General features: G+C 43.2%; 1 protein-coding gene and 1 pseudogene across 1 annotated transcript in view; both read left to right on the plus strand.

The window, feature by feature from the left end:
• The window catches only part of LOC115475352 (zinc finger protein 84-like), a 232,508-nt gene that overhangs the window by 62,713 nt on the left and 142,929 nt on the right, over window positions 1-26,866 (plus strand). The gene's annotated exons all lie outside the window — the stretch shown is intronic.
• LOC115459984 overlaps window positions 14,744-26,866 on the plus strand; it is a 40,284-nt pseudogene continuing 28,161 nt past the window's right edge.

Here is a 26,866-nt window from a genome sequence, read left to right on the forward strand (position 1 = left end):
GCCGGCTAGTATGCTTCCCTTCAATTTAGTTCTCTATCTCCACCTGCTGGTAGACGGATAAAACCCACTGGTTCCTAGATTTATCTCCTGCGACTAAAGAAAAGAAAAATTATCAGGTAAGGCATAATTTTACCTTACATTGGCCACCCTCCAATCTTCTGGTACCATGCTTGATATTAAATGTAAATTACATGTTATTAACAGTAGCTCTGCAAGATAATTTTTCAATTCTATCAGTACTCTGGGATGTATACCATCCGGTCCAGGCAATTTGCTACTCTTTAATTTGTGAAATTCCTCCATTAGATCTTCTAGGTTTACAGAGATTTCATTCAGTTTCTCTGACTCGTCAGTAGTGATTACCATTTCTGGCACTGGTATCACTCTCATATCTTCCTCGGTTAAGACTGAAGCAAAGAATTCATTTAATCTCTCCGCTATGGCCTTGTTGTCTTCCCTGAGTGTCCCTTTTACCCCTCGGTCATCTAGCAGTCCAACTGATTTCTTTTGCCGGCTTCTTGCTTTTAATATACCTAAAAAAGTGTTTTACTATGTGTTTTTGCCTCCAATGCACTTTTTTTTTTTCAAAGTCCCTCTTTGCCTTTCCTTATCAGCGCTTTGCATTGGATTTGCCATTCCTGATGCTGTTTCCTATTATTTTTCAGTCGGATCCTTCTTCCATTTTCTGAACTATTTTCTCATAGCTCTAATAGCTTCCTTCACCTGACATTTTAGCCATGCCAGATGTCGTTTGGCCTTCCTTCCTCCTTTTTTAATATATGGAATATTCCTGGGCTTCCAGGATAGTGTTTTTGAACAGCGCAGTGGAAGAAATAAGAGATGACGCAATGACGGGTCCCATTTTAGTGCTTTACTCAATAAAGACTATCTTGGCATTTATCCTCCGGCTGGAAGTCATTGCATCATCCCTTACTTCTCTTGTGGTTTGTACATTCCATAGGGGTTTCTCTTTTTTGGTTCTCATTTCTGAACTGCGTTCATGCCTGATGTGAATTTTTGACCTTTGCAGCTGCTCCTCTAAGTTTTTTTTGTTGACAGTTCTTCTCATTTTGTCATAGCCTTTAAGTTTCAAAAAGGAGACTAACGTATTGGATTTCCTGGGTGTACTTATCCAGCGTTTATATCAAATCTGATCATCTTATGATCACTGTTATCAAGTAGTCCCAGCACCATTGCCTCCTGCACCAGGTCATGCTCCCCACTAAGGACTTGGTGTAGAATTGTTCTGGATGTGATGAAGGAGACCTGAGTGTTGTATATGGGATAAGGAAGCTCAAACAAATTGAAATGAGGATGAGTTTAAGGTTTTTGAAACTTTACTGAGATTTGCAGGGTCCAAAACTGTTCCTCTGAGGGTTTCTGTATTTTTGTTTATTAAAGTTAGTGAAGGAGTCGGACACTAAGGACGAGATTCCCTAAATGGCGTTCAAAAAGTGTTACAAATTGGGCATCATTTACAGAAAAGTGCTTAGAGCTGATTTCCAAGCCAAATTTTGGGTGCATGGATTTACGCCAACGGAAACCTGGTGTAAATCTTGGCACGTAATTTAGTTATGGATCCCCAATGTTCAGTGATACAGTTAACGTGACCCACCCATGCCCTTCCCGTGGCCCTGCTGCCTTTTGCGTTGCGCAATAAGATTTGTATGCGGATCTTTATAGAATACCGCTGAGCAATATGCACTCGCAATTCCTAATTGTTGCCAATTAACGCCATTAATTGTTACCACCCTTTTATTGGTGCTGATCGGCTCATTAGCCAGTTTAATTGCGCAAGCATCTCAGGATAGCACACAGTTTTTTGTACGTGGAAGTTTACACGTGATTTATGGAATCGGGGGGGGGGGGGGGTAAATGATTTTGGGAAGCCTAATGCAGTTTTTCTTAACCCCAGGAACAGGCTCTCTGACTGTTATCCCTGACATCATATTCCACATTGAACGAGGGGAAGAGCCGTACGTCAGGGATGAGCCGGGATCAGAGGAAAGAGAAGCTGGGACAAGCATCTGCTCAGGTGAGTGCAGTAAGAAGAGGGACTGGGGTGAATCTGCTGAGGTGAAGTGAGGCTTGACTATCTGAGCAGGCAGGAGATACTCAGATCCTTAGATGGGGGCAAAGATCCATTTTATGTTGAAATATCTTTATTAAGTCACACAGAATGAACATTACCATGAGTCACCAATAGTTTAATTATCTAATAGTTTTCTGTTCAACGTGATAATGAACATGACATTTCATGCTGCCCCTTCCCCAACTTTCTCTGTATCAAACCTCCTCACCTTCCAATCTGTATTGAATATCATATTTATTAAACGTCTCAATAATCTTACAAACATTTCAGGAATACCAAGTAAGGTGTGTATTTCAACTAACAGTTTCGGTGGTTTTCCATAAAATCCCCCCCCCCCCCCTTCCACTTGAAATCAATACAGCTGATTTTGTTCCATCCATCAAAGGTCTTTATGTAAAAAGAAACAGTTCCTGGAATAATTTTCTTAAATCGAGTCCCACGGACAGCTCCAGCCGTTAAAGTATTTATCAATATACTTCTCGTTCAAGAAGTTAGGGAATTCAAAAACGGAATCCAAATTTTCATGAAACCAGCTATTTTCTTCTCTCCCTTCCTCGGAACTGTCAACATTTCATACGTAGCAACGTATGGATTTAGTTCTCCGATAACATCACCGTTTGGATTGTATCCATTATATCAAGATACATTTCTTTGCAATTAAACATACTTTTTTTCAACAAATAAGAATCATTCATCAGTTTCCAATTCAAGATCTTCATCCGTATTCAAACTACATAACTCTCTTTTATTATTTTGATTTTAGAAGTACAATGTTAACAAAGCACAATTGTACAAGAAAGGTATCCAACAAAAGAAAAATAACATGTCTCCAACAAACTAATTCTTTGTAGAAGGGGGTCTATCATTTGCTTCAGGTTTTCTAAGTATAACATTTGCATTTAATTAACTTGTTGTATTCCACAGTATTATACTTGAAATAGAATCCGTGCGCTCAGCCCCTGAGTGTGCAAAATCCATAGCGGGCAACTGCAGTGGGGTGTGGACCTGGGAGAGGATTGGGTAGTTTAGGGGCATGCCTAGTCCCTTATGTGGACAGTTTATTGAATACTATAGCAGTTAGGCAGGAGCATTAAACCAACCATTGAGAATCCCCCCTCCCCCCCCCCCCCCCATGTACCAAAAAACCCTCAGGGAATGTCAGATCTCTACAGAACAGACAATTGTTACTCATTGGCAATTCTGTTATTAGAGGCATTAACTTGGAAACTCAGTTAAATGGACAAAAAAGGGTTAAATGTCTCCCAGGATTCTCAACTAGCAAGAATACAGATCAAATTATTGGTGAACTCAGAGAATAAAGTAAGTATTCTAAATGGATGTTCTTATCCATCTGCCGAGAGATTTTAAAATGTTGAGAGGGAGACTGAAACTCACTGTCAACAAGATGGACCGTGCAGGTCTTTTTCTGCCATCATCTACTATGTTACTACAGCATTTTCAGAAGCTCTACCTGTTCAGGATAAGTACATAAGTACATAAGTACATAAGTAGTGCCATACTGGGAAAGACCAAAGGTCCATCTAGCCCAGCATCCTGTCACCGACAGTGGCCAATCCAGGTCAAGGGCACCTGGCACGCTCCCCAAACGTAAAAACATTCCAGACAAGTTGTACCTAAAAATGAGGAATTTTTCCAGTCCATTTAATAGCGGTCTATGGACTTGTCCTTTAGGAATCTATCTAACCCCTTTTTAAACTCCGTCAAGCTAACCGCCCGTACCACGTTCTCCGGCAATGAATTCCAGAGTCTAATTACACGTTGGGTGAAGAAAAATTTTCTCCGATTCGTTTTAAATTTACCACACTGTAGCTTCAACTCATGCCCTCTAGTCCTAGTATTTTTGGATAGCGTGAACAGTCGCTTCACCTCCACCCGATCCATTCCACTCATTATTTTATACACTTCTATCATATCTCCCCTCAGCCGTCTCTTCTCCAAGCTGAAAAGCCCTAGCCTTCTCAGCCTCTCTTCATAGGAAAGTCGTCCCATCCCCACTATCATTTTCGTCGCCCTTCGCTGTACCTTTTCCAATTCTACTATATCTTTTTTGAGATACGGAGACCAGTACTGAACACAATACTCCAGGTGCGGTCGCACCATGGAGCGATACAACGGCATTATAACATCCGCACACCTGGACTCCATACCCTTCTTAATAACACCCAACATTCTATTCGCTTTCCTAGCCGCAGCAGCACACTGAGCAGAAGGTTTCAGCGTATCATCGACGACGACACCCAGATCCCTTTCTTGATCCGTAACTCCTAACGCGGAACCTTGCAAGACGTAGCTATAATTCGGGTTCCTCTTACCCACATGCATCACTTTGCACTTGTCAACATTGAACTTCATCTGCCACTTGCACGCCCATTCTCCCAGTCTCGCAAGGTCCTCCTGTAATCGTTCACATTCCTCCTGCGACTTGACGACCCTGAATAATTTTGTGTCATCGGCGAATTTAATTACCTCACTAGTTATTCCCATCTCTAGGTCATTTATAAATACATTAAAAAGCAACGGACCCAGCACAGACCCCTGCGGGACCCCACTAACTACCCTCCTCCACTGAGAATACTGGCCACGCAATCCTACTCTCTGCTTCCTATCTTTCAACCAGTTCTTAATCCATAATAATACCCTACCTCCGATTCCATGACTCTGCAATTTCTTCAGGAGTCTTTCGTGCGGCACTTTGTCAAACGCCTTCTGAAAATCCAGATATACAATATCAACCGGCTCCCCATTGTCCACATGTTTGCTTACCCCCTCAAAAAAAATGCATTAGATTGGTGAGGCAAGACTTCCCTTCACTAAATCCGTGCTGACTTTGTCTCATCAGTCCATGTTTTTGTATATGCTCTGCAATTTTATTCTTAATAATAGCCTCCACCATCTTGCCCGGCACCGACGTCAGACTCACCGGTCTATAATTTCCCGGATCTCCTCTGGAACCCTTCTTAAAAATCGGAGTAACATTGGCTACCCTCCAGTCTTCCGGTATTACACTCGATTTTAGGGACAGATTGCATATTTCTAACAGTAGCTCCGCAAGTTCATTTTTTAGTTCTATTAATACTCTGGGATGAATACCATCAGGTCCCGGTGATTTACTACTCTTCAGCTTGCTGAACTGACCCATTACATCCTCCAAGGTTACAGAGAATTTGTTTAGTTTCTCCGATTCCCCCGCTTCAAATATTCTTTCCGGCACCGGTGTCCCCCCCAAATCCTCCTCGGTGAAGACCGAAGCAAAGAATTCGTTTAATTTCTCCGCTACGGCTTTGTCCTCCTTGATCGCCCCTTTAACACCATTTTCGTCCAGCGGCCCAACCGACTCTTTGGCCGGTTTCCTGCTTTTAATGTATCTAAAAAAGTTTTTACTATGTATTTTTGCTTCCAACGCTAATTTCTTCTCAAAGTCCTTTTTTGCCCTCCTTATCTCCGCTTTGCATTTGGCTTGGCATTCCTTATGATCTATCCTGTTACTTTCAGTTGGTTCTCTTCTCCACTTTCTGAAGGATTGTTTTTTGGCTCTAATGATTTCCTTTATCTTACTGTTTAGCCACGCCGGCTGACGTTTAGTCTTTTTTCCCTTTTTTCTAATACGTGGAATATATTTGTCCTGAACCTCCAGGATGGCGTTTTTAAACAGCATCCACGCCTGATGCAAGTTTTTTACTCTGCGAGCTGCTCCTTTCAGTCTTTTTTTCACCATTTTTCTCATTTTGTCGTAATCACCTTTTCTATAGTTAAACGCTAGCGTACTTGATTTCCTAGTTTCACTTCCTTCAATGCCAATATCAAAACCGATCATATTATGATCACTGTTATCAAGCGGCCCTAAGGGAGAACAGAGGCTGTATCCCACAACCTGCCTCAATACCTTTAATATGATGCCAGCAGAGTAAACAGCTACACAGCTCCTGGTTACAGGTAGAAGATACTCATAGCAGTCTCTTACCTCCCTTGCACAGGGAGGGGGCTTGAAGGGTCTGGACTGCAGAGACTTGTGGCCAAATCTCCACAGTGACCAGAGATGGAATAACATAACATAAAGAAACAAAGTACAAGTGCAGAGTTAGTTATACTCGGGGCCTAATTTGTAGGCAGAAAGGAAGTGGAACTAGGGGCGGGGCCAGGGCCAGAAGTCAACTTACCCCTACACACAAAATACATCAGATAAAAAGGAAGCTAGTATATACATAATATTTGTTAAATTAAACATCTGAATTTTCAAATTATATTTAGAAATATTACCCACAGAAGTACAAATTTTGCAACATTATCAACAAAATCTTGGACTAATCAGCGTTTTGTATTACACATTTGATACCATAGTGGTGTTCTCTGAAAATCTGGCAGCTGGGTGGCATGAAGGAGTAGCTGGGTGGGAGCGGAGGTGAGCATACATTTCCACATAGCAGTTCTTATGAGTTTAATGTAAACATGCTCTGTAGCCACAAAAAATTTCTGATTCTCTTGTCATCTGAGCAACAGCAACATAAATCTCTCCACCACCAATTACATTGTGAAATACAAAACCTGAATAAATTCCAACTCAACATACGCGTAGCAAACCGGACATAAAACAGTAGCATTAATTCCTTAGATTCAAACAGCAAGAACAGTACTTTTGAATAGGAAACATTACAAATGCCTTTAAACATGCTGTGGTCACACCTCTCCTTAAGAAGCCTTCACTCGACCCTACTTGTCCCTCTAATTACTGACCCATCTCCCTCCTTCCATTTCTCTCCAAATTACTTGAGCGTGCTGTTCACCGCCGTTGCCTTGATTTTCTCTCTTCACATGCTATTCTTGACCCACTACAATCTGGTTTTCGCCCTCTCCACTCAACCGAAACTGCGCTTACTAAAGTCTCCAATGACCTATTACTGGCTAAATCCAGAGGTCAATATTCCATCCTCATTCTTCTTGATCTTTCCGCTGCTTTTGACACTGTCGATCACAGCATACTTCTTGATACCCTGTCCTCACTTGGATTCCAGGGCTCTGTCCTTTCCTGGTTCTCTTCCTACCTCTCCCTCCGCACCTTTAGTGTTCACTCTGGTAGATCCACTTCTATCCTTCTGCCTGTCGGCGTACCTCAGGGTTCTGTTCTTGGTCCCCTCCTCTTTTCTATCTACACTTCTTCCCTTGGTTCATTAATCTCATCCCATGGCTTTTACTACCATGCTGATGACTCCCAAATCTACCTTTCTACCCCTGATATCTCACCTTGCATCCAAACCAAAGTTTCAGCGTGCTTGTCTGACATTGCTGTCTGGATATCTCAATGCCACCTGAAATTAAACATGACCAAAACCAAGCTTCTCATTTTTCCCCCCAAACCCACCTCCCCACTCCCCCCGTTTTCTATTTCTGTTGATGGCTCTCTCATTCTCCCTGTCTCCTCAGCTCGAAACCTTGGGGTCATCTTTGACTCTTCTCTCTCCTTCTCTGCTCATATCCAGCAGATCGCCAAGACCTGTCGTTTCTTTCTTTACAACATCCGTAAAATCTGCCCCTTTCTTTCTGAGCACTTTACCAAAACCTTCATCCACACCCTTGTCACCTCTCGCTTAGACTACTGCAATCTGCTTTTTGCTGGCCTCCCACTTAGTCACCTCTCCCCTCTCCAATCGGTTCAAAACTCTGCTGCCTGTCTCATCTTCCGCCAGGGTCGCTTTACTCATACTACCCCTCTCCTCAAGTCACTTCACTGGCTCCCTATCCTTTTTCGCATCCTGTTCAAACTTCTTCTACTAACCTATAAATGTACTCATTCTGCTGCTCCCCAGTATCTCTCCACACTCGTCCTTCCCTACACCCCTTCCCGTGCACTCCGCTCCATGGATAAATCCTTCTTATCTGTTCCCTTCTCCACTACTGCCAACTCCAGACTTCGCGCCTTCTGTCTCGCTGCACCCTACGCCTGGAATAAACTTCCTGAGCCCCTACGTCTTGCCCCATCCTTGGCTACCTTTAAATCTAGACTGAAAGCCCACCTCTTTAACATTGCTTTTGACTCGTAACCACTTGTAACCACTCGCCTCCACCTACCCTCCTCTCCTCCTTCCTGTACACATTAATTGATTTGATTTGCTTACTTTATTTTTGTCTATTAGATTGTAAGCTCTTTGAGCAGGGACTGTCTTTCTTCTATGTTTGTGCAGCGCTGCGTACGCCTTGTAGCGCTATAGAAATGCTAAATAGTAGTAGTAGTAGTACACTGGGCCTTAGAACACCAATACACCTACGACTGGTCAAGCAGAACAAGTGGGATTTCTATAGATCTGTACACAAACTACATGTAGACAGCATATCACACCTCAGTCACATGCAAAACACAGTAAGATCCTTCATTATGTCAAGGGAGGGGTTATTTGTATTGTGCCTGGCAAACTCAGAACTCAACCCTGGAAAAATAAAAACAATTTAATTTACTCTTGTATTGAGCAGAATACAAAGATATCAGTGATGCATATTTCCCCAAACTATCAGTATGATATTTTAAAACCAAAATTCCCATCTACTAGACTGCAAAAAACTGTGAACCAGAAAGACTAGAGTGCCTAGGCCAAGTTAAAATACTACTGATGTAACAACAAATAATTCTTTTAGAGGACCCTCAAGACACCTTTGTAGTTCACATGTCCCAAAACTAACATATTCCAGTTCATAAATTCAGAAAGAAACACTTTTTTTCCCACCTGATCTTTCTTATTTTTCCAGTCATGTTGGTCCCAGTGAGTTTCTCTTCTGCTTTCCTGTCTTCTTCCAACTTTCTCCAGTGGCTGTCTTTGTCCTTTCTTCTCTCTCCTTTCTCCTTCTGTCTTCTTCTATTCCCTCACATCCATCTTTCCCTTTTAGCTCTTTGCTCCCTTTCTGTCAACTCAAATTTTACTCTCTTCATTTTCTTTTCACATACCTGTCATCTTTTCATCTCCTCCTCTCCATCCCTAGCTCTCCAATTTCTGATCTCACTCCTGCCCCAGTCTTCTATTCCCTTCTGTCACCTCCCCATTACCACATTATTATCCTCACCACCCTCCTCTCGCTCATCTCCTTGACAAACACCTCCCACATGGTTTCACCATGTTCAGCTTTTCCCTTTCCTCCACCTTTGTCGCTTTAGTATCTCATCTTTCTCCTTCTCTCTACCCCCACCTTTAGAGCCCATCTTTACTCTGTCCACAACTGTTGTAACCAAACATCTTCCGTCTCTCCCCCCCCCCCCATCATTTATAGCCTATCTTCTCCCTGTGCCCTCTTTATTCCCTACCCCAATAGTTCAGCTTCTCCCCTTTCTGGCCTACAATGTAACTTCTTCTTTTCTCCCTCTTCTTCCCCTCATAGTCGGCATCTTCTCCCTCTCTCTGTCTCCACTCAGTCTTCTTTTCCTGTCCCCCAATTGTCAGTATCTCCCCTCTGTTTCCCTCTAGAATCTAGAATCCCACTCTCTTCCCTCCCCTTCTCCCCATTATGTCTTCGCCTCCCTATCCAGCTTTTCTTCTTCTCCCCCCACCCCCCCGCAGTCCAGCTTCTCTCCCCTTTGCCCCTTCTGCAATTCACAATGGCATCCCTCCCTCTAACCCGTCAGCTGTCTTCTGTTTTAAAGGTTGGCAGCAGAGAGCAGTGATTCACATTGCGCTGCTCGTGCTGATATCAGAGCCTTCTGTTTGACACTTCCCGCTTCTGCTGAAACAGGAAGTTGCATCAAACAAAAGGCTGTGATGTCAGCACGAGCAGCTCATTGTGAATTGTTGCTGACAACCTGTAAAACAGAAGACTGCTTTGAAAAGGTATACAGGTGGCTGGGGGGAGGGTAAGAGGGATAGAGGGATGCCATCTCAAATTAGAGAAGCTGGACTGTGGGGGTGAGGGGAAAAGGGGTAGAACCTGGACAGTGTCACCAATCAGCTTATGTACACGTACACAGAAAAGCAATGCTTCTCACTCCCAGTTCCTAACTGAAAAGGAAGGTGAAGGCCCCTTAGTAAAACTGTTTTAGAAATCTGTGCTAGAGGGATTGAATTCTATAACCGTGTAAATAAGGGCATGTCAGATAAGAAAAAAAGACAAGGGAAGTGACGTCACCGATGTAGTCGGTAGCCAGAGTGTAGAGCTCCGCGGGTTATAGCAATAAAAGAGTGTCTACCCTAGGATAAAAGCTAGATAGTACATAAGTACATAAGTACATAAGTACATAAGTAGTGCCATACTGGGAAAGACCAAAGGTCCATCTAGCCCAGCATCCTGTCACCGACAGTGGCCAATCCAGGTCAAGGGCACCTGGCACGCTCCCCAAACGTAAAAACATTCCAGACAAGTTGTACCTAAAAATGAGGAATTTTTCCAGTCCATTTAATAGCGGTCTATGGACTTGTCCTTTAGGAATCTATCTAACCCCTTTTTAAACTCCGTCAAGCTAACCGCCCGTACCACGTTCTCCGGCAATGAATTCCAGAGTCTAATTACACGTTGGGTGAAGAAAAATTTTCTCCGATTCGTTTTAAATTTACCACACTGTAGCTTCAACTCATGCCCTCTAGTCCTAGTATTTTTGGATAGCGTGAACAGTCGCTTCACATCCACCCGATCCATTCCACTCATTATTTTATACACTTCTATCATATCTCCCCTCAGCCGTCTCTTCTCCAAGCTGAAAAGCCCTAGCCTTCTCAGCCTCTCTTCATAGGAAAGTCGTCCCATCCCCACTATCATTTTCGTCGCCCTTCGCTGTACCTTTTCCAATTCTACTATATCTTTTTTGAGATACGGAGACCAGTACTGAACACAATACTCCAGGTGCGGTCGCACCATGGAGCGATACAACGGCATTATAACATCCGCACACCTGGACTCCATACCCTTCTTAATAACACCCAACATTCTATTCGCTTTCCTAGCCGCAGCAGCACACTGAGCAGAAGGTTTCAGCGTATCATCGACGACGACACCCAGATCCCTTTCTTGATCCGTAACTCCTAACGCGGAACCTTGCAAGACGTAGCTATAATTCGGGTTCCTCTTACCCACATGCATCACTTTGCACTTGTCAACATTGAACTTCATCTGCCACTTGCACGCCCATTCTCCCAGTCTCGCAAGGTCCTCCTGTAATCGTTCACATTCCTCCTGCGACTTGACGACCCTGAATAATTTTGTGTCATCGGCGAATTTAATTACCTCACTAGTTATTCCCATCTCTAGGTCATTTATAAATACATTAAAAAGCAACGGACCCAGCACAGACCCCTGCGGGACCCCACTAACTACCCTCCTCCACTGAGAATACTGGCCACGCAATCCTACTCTCTGCTTCCTATCTTTCAACCAGTTCTTAATCCATAATAATACCCTACCTCCGATTCCATGACTCTGCAATTTCTTCAGGAGTCTTTCGTGCGGCACTTTGTCAAACGCCTTCTGAAAATCCAGATATACAATATCAACCGGCTCCCCATTGTCCACATGTTTGCTTACCCCCTCAAAAAAATGCATTAGATTGGTGAGGCAAGACTTCCCTTCACTAAATCCGTGCTGACTTTGTCTCATCAGTCCATGTTTTTGTATATGCTCTGCAATTTTATTCTTAATAATAGCCTCCACCATCTTGCCCGGCACCGACGTCAGACTCACCGGTCTATAATTTCCCGGATCTCCTCTGGAACCCTTCTTAAAAATCGGAGTAACATTGGCTACCCTCCAGTCTTCCGGTATTACACTCGATTTTAGGGACAGATTGCATATTTCTAACAGTAGCTCCGCAAGTTCATTTTTTAGTTCTATTAATACTCTGGGATGAATACCATCAGGTCCCGGTGATTTACTACTCTTCAGCTTGCTGAACTGACCCATTACATCCTCCAAGGTTACAGAGAATTTGTTTAGTTTCTCCGATTCCCCCGCTTCAAATATTCTTTCCGGCACCGGTGTCCCCCCCAAATCCTCCTCGGTGAAGACCGAAGCAAAGAATTCGTTTAATTTCTCCGCTACGGCTTTGTCCTCCTTGATCGCCCCTTTAACACCATTTTCGTCCAGCGGCCCAACCGACTCTTTGGCCGGTTTCCTGCTTTTAATGTATCTAAAAAAGTTTTTACTATGTATTTTTGCTTCCAACGCTAATTTCTTCTCAAAGTCCTTTTTTGCCCTCCTTATCTCCGCTTTGCATTTGGCTTGGCAAATCCCGAGATCGCTGGAAACGGATTATAATAGCGTATGGCGGCGAGAAAAAAGTTGGCGAAATACAAGTATTCGGCGGATTCGCCGCGGGCTGTTAAAAAAGTGAGCGTGGCCCTACTTCAGAGCGGAGCTAAAATGGCGCTGACCGAGGAAGAAGATCCCGATAACGAAATGGAGGAACAAAGTGCGGGAGATACCGAGGTGGAAAGGAGCGAAATCATCCGATGGTTTCAGGAGCTTAAATCTGAGATGATCAATACCAGGAAAAGTATACAGTCGGCGGTTGCAGAGCTTCGAGAAGAGGTAAAAGAGATGGGTCAGCGCGTAGTTGAGACTGAGGAGCGAACAGAGGCAATGGCGGGAGAATTACAAACGCTAAAAAAGAAAGTAAATATGGAACAACAAGTGAGATTGAACATAGAGCAGCAAATAGAGGACTTAGAAAACTGCTCCAGACGGAGTAATTTACGTTTTAAAGGCTTGCCGGAAGAATCTCAATACAAGGATGTAGAGAAGACTGTAAAAGAGATCTGTGCCTATATTTTGAATCAGGGAAAAGATCCCCAGGAAATGCTGGAAGGGCTCACAATAAAAATTGATAGAGCCCACAGAAGTTTGGGACCGCAGAGGAGTGAATTCCCCAGAGATATAATTGTGTGCTTCCATGATTTTCAAGTTAAGGAGGCAATATGGCGGAAAGCACGCGCTATGGGGGAAGTGGAATGGAACAATGTAAAGGTACAGATTTTTCAAGATCTGGCGAAAGCAACTCTACAAAAAAGGCGGGACTTTAAAGATATAACTAAATATCTGCAAAAGGCTGGCCTGCGATATAGATGGCTGTATCCCAGCGGCATATTGGTATCAGTGGGTGGTCAAACAAAGAGAATAATGCAAGCAGAGGAAGCATGGAAAATATTGACAACACTAGGATGCACTGACTTGCCAGAAGTAACAGCGACACCTCAAAGCTCCCAAAAAGGCAAACCCGCCAAGGGAGCGGGGGGATGGAACCAGCAAAGCAGAGGCAACACTAGAAGGAGCCCAACATATGAGGATCAAGGGCATGAGAGAGACGCAGAGACTTGAAAAAGCTACTGGTTCCAGGGCAATAGCCCGGATCTAAATCTGGTATTATGTACACTGTATTATATGAGAAGTTATGTTAAGAAACATTGAATGTTTTTCTATTTCTGTTGGCTATGATTAAAAAGGGGATTAGACGAGATGGATGAAGGTGGGTAAGGGGGGACATGAAAGATAAACTGAGGATGGAAAACCCATCGGAACGACACTTCCTTAGGGATCTAACTGGCATCTAAGCTTGGAGGCCAGTTGAGGGGACTTCATGGGGGAGGGGAGGGGCAGGGGGGGGGTAGGGAGGGGGGTGGGATAACAGTGGGATCATGGAATGTGAATGGCTTGAATACCCCTGAGAAAAGAAGTATTATATATAGGGAAATTTATAAAATGCATTGGGACATTGTAATGTTGCAAGAAACTCATATTCAAAAGAAAGATGAAAGACTAATACAATATAAAAATATGGGCACTGGATTTTTCCAGGCTGATCCCAGAGGGGGGAAAAAAGGAGGGCTGGCAATTTATATAAGAGATACAGTCGCCTTTGTTCATGAACAAACATATGTGGAAAGCCAGGGTAGATGTATAGCGATTAAAGGTAAAGTAAATAACCAACCAATTACATTAATTAATGTTTATGCTCCTAATGAGGGGCAAGGTGCATTTTTTGAGGCTTTAAGGCAGGAACTGCTCCAATTTGTATCAGGGGATATAATACTAGGGGGTGATTTCAACTGGGCCTTGTCAGACTTGGACCGCTCTAAAGGTGTGAGGGGAAGGGGTCAGGCAAATACGACCAAGCTTCTGAGAATGGTCAAGGATCTGGACCTGATTGATGTTTGGAGGATGCAACATCCGGGGCAACGGACTTATTCGTTCTATTCCCATGCACAGCGTACTTATAATAGGTTAGATACCCTTTGGAGTTCCCGTAATTTATGGGGTAAGGTGAGGGATTCGGGTATAGGAACCATCCATGCATCAGACCATGCACCTATTTGGATCTCATGGAAGGGATTAGGGAGAGAACGGGGTCATACTTTTTGGAGATTAAATGAATCCTTGCTAGACACTGTAGATGCTTGTGAAGAAATTAGAATAGTGATACAAGAATATTTAAAACATAATGATAATGGGGAAATCTCTGATGGGATCCTCTGGGATGCTCTAAAGGTGGTAGTAAGAGGGCATTTGATTAGGAAAGGGAGTCAGCGTAAGAGAGAGAGACAGCAACAAGAGTTGAGGGTGCGACAAAGGCTAGTCAACTTAGAAGCACAGCATCAAGGGGGACGAAATCAGGGAATTTGGGGGGAACTGCAAGAATGCAGGGCAGAGTTACAACGGATTCAATTACGCCAAATGGAATATCATCGCAAACTTACAAAACAGAAGTATTTTGAGTATAGCAATAAGGCGGGTAAAATGCTGGCACGAAGTTTAAGACAACAGCAGATATGTCACACAATCACCAAGATAAAGGGGGTAGGAGACCAGTTAGCTCACCAGGATAAGGAGATTCGGGAAAGATTTGCTCAGTATTATTCAGCCCTGTATGCCAAAGAAACGAGAGCCAGCACGGTAGGAATTCAACAATATCTGGAGGGGTTAGGTCTACAAAGGCTAACGGAATATCAGAGAGAATATTTAGATAAACCTATTACGGTGGAGGAGATAGAAGGAGTAATTAAGGGCCTGAAGGGGGGGAAAGCACCGGGTTTAGATGGATACACGGCCAAATTTTATAAGTTGTTGGGAAAGAAAATAGGTCCATTGTTAGTGAGGGTGGGAAATGCATGTTTCAAAACAGGGAAGTTACCGAAAAGTATGTATGAAGCGGGGATTACGGTCCTCCCTAAGCCAGGTCGAGATCCAACACAATGTGGCTCGTATAGACCGATTTCTTTAATAAATATTGATATCAAGATATTGGCTAAGGTAATGGCCGAAAGAATTAATACATTTCTGCCTCAGTTAATTCATCCGGATCAATCTGGCTTTATCCCCAAAAGGCAAGTAGCTGACAATATCCGGAGAACATTAAATATAATATGGGAGGCACAACAAAGGGAGGAGGATATGGTGTTGTTAACAACTGATGCAGAAAAGGCCTTTGACCGTGTGGAGTGGAACTATCTTTGGGAGGTATTAAAGGTCATGGGATTTGGTAAGGGGATTGTAACTTGGCTCCAGGGACTATATGCAGCACCAATGGCAAGGATAAAAGTCAATGGGGGATATTCAGATCCGGTACAGATACAGAGAGGAACTAGACAAGGGTGCCCACTTTCACCTTTGCTTTTTGCTATAGCAATTGAGCCGTTTGCACAGAAGATTAGGGAGACAACACAGATACGAGGATTTCAAGCGGGAACAGGGGAACATAAGATAGCATTGTTTGCTGATGATATTCTCTTTTATGTAAGTCATCCGGAGGAGTCTTTAACTCGCATTTGTAATGAGATTCGAAATTTCGGAGAGTTGTCTGGATTTAAAGTAAACTATGATAAATCGGAAATTTTGAGTATCAATACATCCCAAATTGTGTTGGAAGCTCTGTTGCAAAAACTTCCCTTCAGGCATGCACGAGATAATTTTAAATATTTAGGAATTTGGATATCAAGGGATATCACAAAGCTATACGGATTGAATTACGCTCCGCTATTCCGGGAACTGCGTACAGATATGAGCAGGTGGAAAAACGGACTGTTATCATGGTGGGGCAGGATAGCGGTGATAAAGATGAACTTGGTTCCCCGGATGTTGTTTCTATTCCAAACATTGCCGCTGGAGGTTCCCACAGCAGCTCTAAATAAACTACAAGCTGATTTGTCTCGGTTTGCGTGGGGGGGCAAGCGGGCTAGAATATCCAAAAGAATTATGTGGGGGAAGGTGGAGGAGGGAGGACGGGGGCTACCCAATGTTTTGTGGTACTATCAAGCAGCGCAGTTGAAACAGGTGGCGGAATGGAGCAAAGGGCATAGATCACCTGTGGCGACTCTGGAACAAGATTTAATACCTGGGAGTAATCTGGAAAGAGGAGTGTGGGGATCTGTAAAGATGTCTAACTCTCACCAGGGAAATCATAACCCATTCATATCTCACTTGCAACATATCTGGGATGTACTAAAGTACAAATTTAAGAAGGGGGTAAAAACCTCTACCTTAGCATATATTAGGCAAGAAGCTGAGTTTCCTGCAGGGCGAGAGGGAGGGGTATTTCGGGAGTGGAATCGAAAGGGACTGAAAAGATTTAGGGACCTTATGTCTGAAGGGGTGTTAAGAGAGTTTGTAACCCTTCAAAGGAAATTCGTACTGCCAGATTCCGATCATTATGCTTATTTACAAGTTAGGCATTTTATGAAGGGACAAGGGTGGTTGCAGTCTGATCCACGTGAACGAGAGATATTGGAAAACATATGGGAAACCTTGGAGGGAGGAAAGAAGGGTATATCCAGATTATATAGATATATAAGGGGAGACAAAATGAAGAAATTACCCTATATGACAGTGTGGGAGCGAGATCTAAATATTGAAATGAGTGTGAAGGAATGGGAAAGGGTGTGTATGGAGGTGAAAAAAGCATCTATCTGTGTATTAATAAAAGAAAATGCGTATAAAGTTCTAAGTAGATGGTATTACACGCCGGACAGGTTAAAACGTATATATCCCAATGTATCTGATCAATGTTGGCGATGTAAGGACGGGGTAGGTAGCTTTATACATGTATGGTGGGAATGTCCGTATATACAATCATTTTGGGTGGATGTTACCACACATTTGACACACATTTTGGACACACAATTTCCAACAGAGCCAAAATGGTGTTTACTAGGGTGGGGAAATAAAAGGGGTCAGAAATGGCAAAGGAGGCTTAAAAGATTAGGGTTGGCAGCCGCAAAGTTGGAAGTTGCGGCCCACTGGAAACAGAGACTTGGCCCCACTATTGCATCATGGAAGATGAGAGTCAAGAATATAGTAGGCTTGGAACAGTTGACTGATAAGAGAATGGGTAAATACAAACCTGATGCTAAAGAGTGGATTCATTTGGAGAAATTATGGACTAATACATTGTAAAAAACAGGGGATACAACCAAGAAGTGGACAGTAATGAATAGGGAGGGTGGGAGAGGGAGGGGGGAGGGGGGGGGGGAGAAAAAATATTAAAACTGATGATATACCGAGATGTAACTCAATTGTTTGATGTATTTCAGAATTTTGAAGGCAGCATAGCTTTACATTGTGTTCCTTACGTTGTGTCTAATAAAATTTTCAAATTTAAAAAAAAAAGAAAAAAAGACAAAATATGTGAGACCAAAGGTAAAGGATTAAATGAAGACTTCGGATACCTAGGTTTTCTAGAGGTTTTGAAGGATCCTTAATTTCCAGTAAAGAAGCAGGTTAGTTTCATTCTGCATCACTCCATCTCTTGGAAATTGGGGTGACAGCTGTGTCCATATTGTGCACCCTAATAAGCAGACATCTCACAAGCGGAATAATGCGGCCTAGGACAATATTCCTGTCAGGATGTCGATAGGCCGTTGCCTAGGAGCCCAGAAAAAGACCACCTAATGTGGGTCTAGCTTTATTGATTATCACCTGATCGTAACACGAACAGTCGCTCTAGTTAAGACAAAATTTAATAGTCTTTTACTCCCCTTTATCTAGATCATGCTAAGACGCACTCTCCAGATTTTCAGTGGCACTATCTGGGTATAACTCCTGCTCACTGAGTCGTGCCTGGATAAGTGCCGCTGAATCTCAGGCCCTTATATTCTATCTTGCTTTTAGAAACCGCTCTTCTTTAATCATTTTCAGACACATTTAACAGGTTGACTATAAACATTGCCATCATATCTCTACATGTTCCATTCTTAAGCTGGTCTTTCTGTAGTGACGCCAGCCAGAATTGCCCTGACAATGGCTCTGTTGCCGTAGGAGTCTGGAGCTGGGTTGTTACTTCCTCCACTGTCGAAGAAAACTCCCTGAGAACACAGATTATCCCCTTCTCATTCAGACCATTCCTCATGGCTCTTTCATCCTCCTACAAACTTGTCCTGGGTGGAGATGATCCAACGATTTGCAAATAACAACTTATCACTTCTAAAGCCACACCTAGAATCTGTCCTTTCTCTTTTTCTACACAGGTAACATTTTAGAAACTGCTCCTATCTTCTACCACATCAATAATGCCTTTTGTTTATATCCTCTAGATCAGCTACTCCACAAGAAAGAAAGAGAGAAAAGAATCAACATAAAGATTCTGTAAAAATAGAAGAAATCCAAAGACAGTCAGAAAATGTCTGTGAGAATATTTTCCAGGATCCTAAGAGGAAAAATGAAAAGAAGGATCACCAACAATCAGAAGAGAAAAAGACACTGCAGGGTGCTCGCTGGATGGAGTCACAAAGTGTGAGAGAAGTTACAGGGAGCTGTCTAACATCAGTGGGTACCAGACACACTTACCAGAGAGACCCCTTCCAAAGTACTAATAGTGATCACAGGGCTTCTTACCTTGAGAAGGGAGGCCAGCAAGAATTTACATTGTACTTCATCTAACAGGTCTATTGATTTCATATCTCCTCATGGTCCAAAGAACTTACCCTGGTTTTCAAAGCTCCGATTACAGAAAAGCGATCACTCACAAGTCAAAGAGAGAAACTAGTTCCATGGATGGAGTCTAGTAGAAGCTTCGCTGAGCTTTCAGCTGGAAAGACCCCAAACTGAAGAGAAACAGTTTATATGTACTAAGAAAAACTTTACTGAGCTTCAGCACTAAAAAACACCGAATGAGACACTGTGGAAAGAATGCATTATATGTACAGAGCGCAATAAAGGCTTTGCTTGGTTTTCTGCTCCAAAGGGCACAAAATGAGCCATACAGGAGAGAAACCATTTACATGTTCTGAGTGTAATAGAAGCTTGCTCGGACTGTTGTCCACTAAAGCATCACCAAATGATCCATACGGGAGAGAAACCATTTACATGTGCTGAGTGTAATAGAAGCTTCGCTCGACTTTTGACACTAAAGAATCACCAAATGATCCATACGGGAGAGAAACCATTTTGCATGTACTGAGTGTAATAAAAGCTTCCGTTGGCTTTCAACGCTTAAAACGGCACCCAAATGATGCATGCGGGAGAGAAACCATTTACATGTGCTGAGTGTAATAAAAGCTTCTCTCGACCTTTTGACACTCAAGAATCACCAAATGATCCACACAGGAGAGAAACCATTTACATGTACTGAGGTAATAAAAGCTTTTCTCAGCTTTCAGCGCTAAGGAATCACCAAACGTATCCATACGGGAGAGAAACCATTTGCATGTATTGAGTGTAATAAAAGCTTCCGTTGGCTTTCAACGCTAAAACGGCACCAAATAATGCATGTGGGAGAGAAGCCATTTACATGTGCAGAGTGTAATAAAAGCTTCTTTCAGCTTTTCACACCTAAAAAGGCACCAAATGATACATGCGGGAGAGAAACTATTTGCATGTACTGAGTGTAATAAAAGCTTCACCCAGCTTTCTAAGCTAAAACGGCACCAAATGACACATGCGGGAGAGAACTAGTACACCTGCCCCAACTATATATTGAAAAAAAACCCCTAAGCAATACATCACAGAACTCACAGACCACCTTAATTATATATTCAAAAAAGGCCCATTTTCACAGGACAGAGGAAATATCCTACTAACTCCCATCCCCAAAAGACACAAAAAAAAAAGGCAGAAGGACACCTCGAATTACAGATCGATAGCATCCATACTGGCTAACAACCAATTGACAGAAGGCATAGCAACACAGAATACCTCACTGATTTCAACATACTGCACAAATCTCAATCTGGCTTCAGACCTCACCACAGTACAGAAACAATACTAACCATACTCCTGACCAGATTCAAGCAGGAAATAGCAAGGGGCGAAAACATCCTCCTATCCAATTTGACCTATCAAGCGGCATTCGATATGGGTCGACCACCACATACTACTGAGAATCCTCGAAAAGATAGGAATTACAGGAAAAAGTACTTCTCCTGGATCAAGGGATTTTCTGACATCCAGAATATACCATGTCAAATCAAACTCGGATATAATGTGGAGTACCAAAAGGATCACACTCTCACCTATATTATTCAACTTAATGATGACACCACTGGATAAATCTCTATCCAAAAACAAGGCCTCAATCCAGTTCTCTATGCAGATGACATCACGCATCGTCGCAGGCGGCAAGGACACAGAATGCCACTCGGTTCACCAATCTGGTAAGGCCTCGCAGCGCCAGGTGTCACTGCCTCCCCCCCCCATTGGACTCTGGCTCGGCAGTCTCTGTAACGGGTGCCTGTGCTTCGCAATACAAACGACTGCCTCTAATCTCTCCAGCAATGTTTAGCTGATATTCGGGCGGAAATTAAAATGTCCAAGAAATAAATTTTGATAGAGTGGACATCCTTGGTGTTGATCGTAGGGAGCTGGGGAGGGGGGTGAGTGGAAGATCTGGAGGCATGTGTAGTGGAACATTCTACGCAGTTACTCAGGCTGATTCTTGTCTTGCGTGGCTGTGGATCAACTGGGAGTGACTTACATTACAAATGGACCATTTGGAAAACTGAGGATGCAGAAAGAATCGCGTGAATCAGAGAAATTTCCACCATTATCCATCCTCTCTGTAAGAAGTTGTTGGGAGGAGAGCGGTGGTGTGGAGTCCATTATGCTAGAGAGAGCCACATCGGGTTTTGGGGGACGCCAAGTTGGTAATCAACCCAGAGACCACTGTTGTTCGCTTTGCTAAGTTCACTGACAAAGAACGTTTCCTCCAAACGAGCTCGGCAGGTTTGTAACCTGAAGTTAAGTGAAGCCAGGGTGGACCGTCTTCAAGATCTGTATCACTTCACACTGTCCCAGAGGCGCATCATGAAACGGTTTAGATATTTTAACCAAAGAAAAAAATCTCGTATGCTGGGCCCTTTCCATTTGCTCTCTGTTTTCACCCTCCAGGGCAGATCATACAGACCCCGTTGTCTGGAAGAGGATGGAAGCTTCTGTTGGAAATGAACGTTATGAATCCCCGATGCATAAGGTGTTGGTAGCCCCAGCTACGGAGAGCAAAATTTCAACAGTGGCAGTAGGGTCTCTCTGAAAAAACAAAACTCCTCCGCCTGCGTGACTGTCTCATTCCTTTTGAAATTTCCACTCTGTGTCTTGGCTTTATGGAACATTGAATAGACTTGCGGGACTTTAAACAATCTGGTTAAATATGGATATGTTTTAACTTTACTCTCTACTATGTTTTCCACTTCCCCTTCCCTCCCCTCCCTTTCTCCTCCCCCCCTTTTTTTCACAATATGCTGCAGAATGTATGAATGTTGATGAAGTCAAATGTGTGGTTATGAGGGAGGGAGGTGGGTGAGTGTAGGGAGGGTCTGGGTGGTGTATTTGGTGCTTTGGGTTAGTTCCTTGAATTCCCATTCAGTGGGGCCTTGTGGATGCCTGTTTGGTGGTTGAGGAGGATTTGGGGATAAGGGAGTTTGGGGTTGGGTGGGTTTATAGGTAGGTTATGGGCTTGGATATGTATTGTTTGGATAAGGGATGGGGCGGGGAGGGTTTCTAGGGGGGATCCTGGGATTGTGATATGCACTCTCAAGGTAGGTTCCCAAGATTTACTTCTCTGGTTGGTTTCACAGACCCATTATGTATGCTAACCTAAAAGTCTTAACTTATAAAGTAAAGGGGCTGAACTCCCCTCAGAAGCTTCAAAAATTGTTTAAAGAACTTTTGCTAATACAGTCCTCAGGTGGTGTTCCTGCAGGAGACCCACTCTCAAGAGAAGAACACGAGCGATTTCTCGCTCATCCTCACTATCCTCATGTGTGCTGTACCTCTGCAGGTGATGGCTCTAAGAAATGTGGAGTTGCCAATTTTGCTTCATTCCTCTCTTCGGTACAAGTTGAACAAATAAAGAGAGGACGCAGCAGTCGATCCTTATTTTTGAGTTTACATATTGACCAGCATGGTGGTAACATTATCTTTCGTATACGCTCCTAAGAATTCCAGGAGAGTTTTTTTCGCACACTACACTTAAGATTTCCTTCTCTTCATGCTGGTCACCTTATCGTGGGAGGGGACTTTAACACTACTGTCCACCCAGCTATTGACAAGTCCAGTCTCCTATGGCCAACGACTATAAGATCTCTAGGGGCTTTTGTTGATTCTAGTTAGGGACCTGGGGGGGGGGGGGGGGTGACCCTTGGCGAGATTACACTTTCTATTCCCATTCTCATGAGTCTTACTCTCAGATTGATTATGTACTAGTGGATACTCATTTAGCAGAGAGGGACATTGTGTCTGCAATAGGGTTCATCATGATTCTGATCACATCCCTGTCCGGCCACTCTCCCCTCTATCTGTGTAGGTGATAGGATAGGAGATGGACTCTGAACACTTTGGGAGTAGTGTGGGACGCGTTAAAGCAGCTACTCGTGGTATTTCCTTCAAAAAGCCAGTTACAAAGCACGTGTTTGGCGAGCTTTGTCTAAATGATTATCTCAGCTTTGGAGCTTGGAAGAACAACATAAAAGATCTGGGTCCTCTGCCGTTTTCAGGGAGCTACAGGCCACATGTCTGCATTTTAGATGGTATTTATTCTGATCAGTGTTGTAATGCACCGTAACCACCTAAACCACTATGTTCACAGCAACAAACTGGGTCGCCTGCTGGCACTCAGGTTGAGGCAACAGAGAGTACATCATAATGTTCTCAAGTTGTTGGCGATAGAGGTTATTTTCTAACCATGTCTGAAAGTATCCGGCAACATTTTCAAGACTTCCTTCAATCCTTATTTACAAGCTGATCCATCTATCTCGCATGGCGCCATTGACGACTGTCTAGCGGCACGAACATTTCCTGCCTTATCTCCAGCTCAAGTGTCCTTCTAGAAAGCCCTGTTACTGACGATGAGGTCCGCAGGGTTATTAAACAACTTCCAATAGGTAAATCCCCTGGGCTTGATGGTCTCCCCGAATGAGTTTTATAAAACGTTTATTGGCAACTGTCCCCATTACTAACAGCTATTCTTTATGAGACTCGAGAGGGAGATTCTTTTCCACCTTCTATGATGGAAGCTTGGATAGCAGTAATCCCGAAACCAAGTAAGGATAGACAAATTGTGCTTTCCTACCATCCCTTTTCTGTCCTAAACTCTGATGTTAAAATATTGGTTAAAGTTCGGCAAATAGATTGGCAAGGGTTCTGTCCGATTTGGTTCACCCAGACCAGGTCTGTTGTGTACCTGGTAGGTAGGCAACAGATAATATCCATCGTGCAGTAACTTACTTCACCTGGTCCGTCGGGACAATCGCTCCTTTTGTCTCCTCGTACTGGATGCTGAAAAGGTATTCAACAGAGTTCATTGGCCTTTTTTAGACAGAGTGCTATGGGTTTGGTTCATATTTTAGAGGCTGGATTCAGGACCTCTACACTTCCCCTAGGGCTTGTGGTGTCATTAATGGAGGTAACTTCCTCACTGTTTCCCCTTTCAAGGGGAATTCGCCAGGGATGTCCCCTTTCTCCAATGCTCTTTGCTCTGGTCGTGGAATATTTGGCTGAGATGTTGCATTCCAACCTTAATGTCACTGGTTTCACGGTAGGGGGTTGTGAATATAAGGTATCCTTATTTGCGGATGACATTTTACTCACACTGACTAAGCCTTTGATCTAGTTTCCTAACTTTCTCCATGTTCTCAGTGAATACTCTAAGGTTTATGGGTTCAAGCTGATTATGCATAAGACGGAGGTTATGGCGATTAGAGTGCCTTCAAATTTACTGACATCTTTCCAAAGTAGACTTCCATTCTGTTGGGTTTCCAAGGGGCTTAAATACCTTGGACTTGTAATCATGCCTCTCTTTTCTGACCTGTTCACTGCTAACTAACTACCCTCCTTTACTGAAAGATATTTATAGGGATTTGGATTGATGGGACCGTTCTGAGCTCTCGTAGTTTGGTCAAATTACCACTTTGAAAATGAATATTCTTCCCTGACTGATGTATCCTTTCTAGATCCTTCCCCTTAGGTTATCTTTGAAATATTTCTCCAGCTTACAAAGCTGCTTGAATCACTTCATTTTGCATAACAAACGCCCCCGGTTACCTCGTTCTCTTTTATATCAAGCTCCCTGGGAAGGGGGACTGGGAGTGCTAATGTTGTCTGGTATTACCGGGCAGCACTGAGTGGTACCAGGCATCCCCTCATAAGTTTTGGGTCAACCTGGAAGAGGCGACTCTGGGACCTTCTCCTCTCCGTTCGCTTATGTGGATGTTTGGCCTTCAGTGCTTTAATACTTTTTACTATTGGGATGGATTGTTTTACTATTGGGATGGATTGATTTAGTTGTTTCATGCCTATCCCCCATAGCCTTTGATCTGTTATTCCCTCCGGTCCTTATCCTGGGGCCTTTTGTTTGCTGGGCTTCAATAGGTCTCTCAACATGGTATTCCCCTTCAAATTCAGACTGATAATGGTTCCCATTTTAGAAGTCAATTAGTACAACAATACGCTTCAGACCATAATATATATTGGATTTTTCATATCCCCTAATTTGTCTGCAGGTGCAAAGGTATGGGTTACCCAAGAAAATGGGCCCCCACAGCCTGCTAAAATTATAGCCCAAGGGCAGATAATACCGTCCTGATCCTCCGATCTGGGCAGGAAAAATGGACTTATGTTCCAGCAAATAAATGTTATCTCAGAGAGTAACTAATCTGTTAACATGTTTCATTCATAGATCCTTGTAAGAATCAGTATGATCCTCCTTCTTATGGTGTTTTTGGGTATTGCCATTACCCCGGGTGGACGACTATATCTTACCACCGAAAGACAAGGCAAGCTGACTTGGCAATGGAAGAATCAGAGTGAAATCCGAAAACAAGACAATTGTACATGCACGCTTATCGAGCATGCTCTGTGATAACTATGGTTTTCACAGGAACAAAGATACGATTATGGAAAGGAGTTCAGCTATATGAACGAGTGTATGTTCAACCGCAAGATAAACAATTACTTTCTGGTCAGGTTACTAATAACACCCAGATCCGGTGTTATCGACTTAATATAACTTGCACAGCTAAGTTTTGCTCAAACCAGAGACAGACAACACAACAATTCTGTCCTAAAATTGCAAGCATTGTGGACATTTATACTAATGTATCATTAGCAAATGTCTGTACGCTTTTTTGTGTAAATGCTACACCTATCAAGAAACCATACTTGATGGGTTGATTATGTTACTATACTTGACTCAAATCCAGGGGTACACACTAACAACCTAGTCCGTGTACCTTCTACCTGTATAAATACTGCTAAAATCATCAGAAGAATGTTATTCATTTCAATATTACTTTTTCTCAGCTGCCCAAATGTAGAGTTAAACGAGCTTGGTATGACACATTATTGGGAGCTTTTGGTACAAGTGCAGGAGTAATAAATGCTATTGATTCTGCGACTTTAGCTTATAAAGCTAAGCGTATTGGAACTGATATTATCAGCTTATTACTTTGCAAGCTCAGTGGATGCCAACGATGTTTGAACCACAACAGATGACTGTACAATATGATAAAAATTTAAAACCTTCAAATAAATGCTTTGTTCTACCTTAGTTGCTGGTTCCAATTTCTCTTTCTGCTTTTCTGTTTGTCATCTGCTAATACCTTCTTCAAGCAGCTGTAGTCCATTTGCCTTTTCTCTCTCCTGTCTGTTCCCTCACTACGCCTGCCTCTGACATATTGATCATTCCTTTTTGGCTTTTCTGCCTCTATCTCACCCTTCTTCTCCTCCTTTTTACTTTTCAACTACCTACAAATTTCCATCTTCTTCTTTCACCCACGCTCTCCCATTCCCCATCTCACTCATTCTCTTTCATCTTTAATCTACGCCCCATTTCTACCCTCTATAATCACTATCCTCTCATTCAATTCTTTGCCACCCACTACTGGCCTCTCCCACAGGGTTCCACCATTCTCATCGTCTTCCATCCTCCACCTTCTAGCTAGCATCTGATCCCTCTTCTTCCCTCCCCACAACATCCTGACATTTTCCTGTCCCTTCTCTTTCCCTCCTGCTCTCTCTCCCATGGTCCAGTACATAAGTACATAAGTAGTGCCATACTGGGAAAGACCAAAGGTCCATCATCCTGTCACCGACAGTGGCCAATCCAGGTCAAGGGCACCTGGCACGCTCCCCAAACGTAAAAACATTCCAGACAAGTTATACCTAAAGATGCTTTTTCCCTTGTTCTCTCCTCACCACCGCTCCTGTGTACCTCTTCCTCCTTCTCATCCACCCCCATGTCCACCATCTCCCCCCTCATTCCCACTGTCCACCATCTCTCTCCCCCCTCCCTTCTGTTCTGGGTCCAACATCTCTTGCCCCTTCCCATGCAGCATCTCTTTCCTTCCCTCTACCATCATGTCTAGCATTTCTCCC

This window comes from Microcaecilia unicolor, chromosome 1, assembly GCF_901765095.1.
Source record: "Microcaecilia unicolor chromosome 1, aMicUni1.1, whole genome shotgun sequence".
Taxonomy (NCBI): domain Eukaryota; kingdom Metazoa; phylum Chordata; class Amphibia; order Gymnophiona; family Siphonopidae; genus Microcaecilia; species Microcaecilia unicolor.